At 41.5% G+C, this 1,305-nt stretch overlaps 1 pseudogene; it reads right to left on the bottom strand.

Moving 5' to 3' along the window:
* LOC118852665 lies at positions 1-706 on the bottom strand (annotated as a pseudogene).
* Between the last annotated feature and the right edge of the window lie 599 nt (positions 707-1,305).

Raw genomic sequence — 1,305 nt, forward strand, 5'->3', positions numbered from 1 at the left:
TTATTTTCTTTGTTTCACATATTTGCCAGTCTGATGGATCTGTTTGAAATCTTTATACGTAATCTTTCCCAACTGAGGTTTTAATGTTGTAAATGCATAATCTGCAATCTCGGGTTTTGCATGGGGAACTTTACTTAGTAAAGAAGACTTTCCAGCATTTGGAAATCCTACAAGGCCTATGTCAGCTATAAGCTTTAGATCAAGGTGAACTATTCTTTTTTTGGCCCTTGGATGGCAAGAAATTTGAAAGCAAATTGCCCCCAAGTCTTCCTTCTGCTATTAAAATTCTGTTATCCTCTTTGTTGAGTTCTCCTATAATTTGGCCTCTCTCACAGGTTACTGTAATGCCCACAGGCACAGATATTTCATAATCCAGGCCTTTCTCTCCCTTTAATGTACTGATTTGACTGTTTGCTCCTTCTCCTACCAGAAAGCATTTCTGGGGATGTTTATCCTTAATTTTTTTCAGCTCATTCCTTTTTTGGCTACAATCCAGACATCACCACCTTTGCCTCCTTCTGAGGTCAATGGGGTCCATCTATCTCTAACCTCCTCCTAATCGAGGATAACCCATTGCACCAGCTCCTCCTTTTGCAAAAATTCTTAGATTGTCCATGAAGTTTCCATAAAAAATAAGAAAAAAGACCCGGGTCCATGTTGGTCTATGCTTGATCACTATACTAGTGTGCAACTGAATTCTTGACATCCCTTTTTCAATTTATTTTTTTGATGTTAATTTCCTACCCTGGCCTATTTCATTGAAGGCTTGTGTGGGTCTGAAGGTTAGAACTAAATCCCTCCTCTTCTCTTTGGCTCAGAGACACTCAGCCAAGTTCTTGAAACTTTGGTCCATTCAGAGCTAGGGCCCCTCTCACTTGACCAGTATACTTCATGGTACAACTGGACAATGGGAAGCAGAGTGGTCAGGTGGACCCCAGTTTCATTCCCATTGCCGGTTCAGTGGGTTCCCTGGAATCCCATTCTGCCTCAGTGCTTCAACTCTGGCAATTGGTCAAAGCCCTCTTACTGTTCCTGGACACTAGAATTCTCCTCACTGATATCCCTACCTCTACTAGGCTGGGCAGCACTCTCAGCCAGGCCCAATCCCAGTGTCTGTAGACCTGTCTATCTTTCTAAGCTTCCCTTGGCTGGAAAATGACTCATCTTTTTTCCCTCTGATTTTCCAATCAGAATTTGGTATGGTATGGTTTTTAGGTTGTTGGAGAGATATTATTGGGTGAGCCAAGCAAAAAATACTAATTTTCACTTCACCATTTTGATTCTGCCTCCAAAGACAAAGATATT

This window comes from Trichosurus vulpecula, chromosome 1, assembly GCF_011100635.1.
Source record: "Trichosurus vulpecula isolate mTriVul1 chromosome 1, mTriVul1.pri, whole genome shotgun sequence".
Taxonomy (NCBI): domain Eukaryota; kingdom Metazoa; phylum Chordata; class Mammalia; order Diprotodontia; family Phalangeridae; genus Trichosurus; species Trichosurus vulpecula.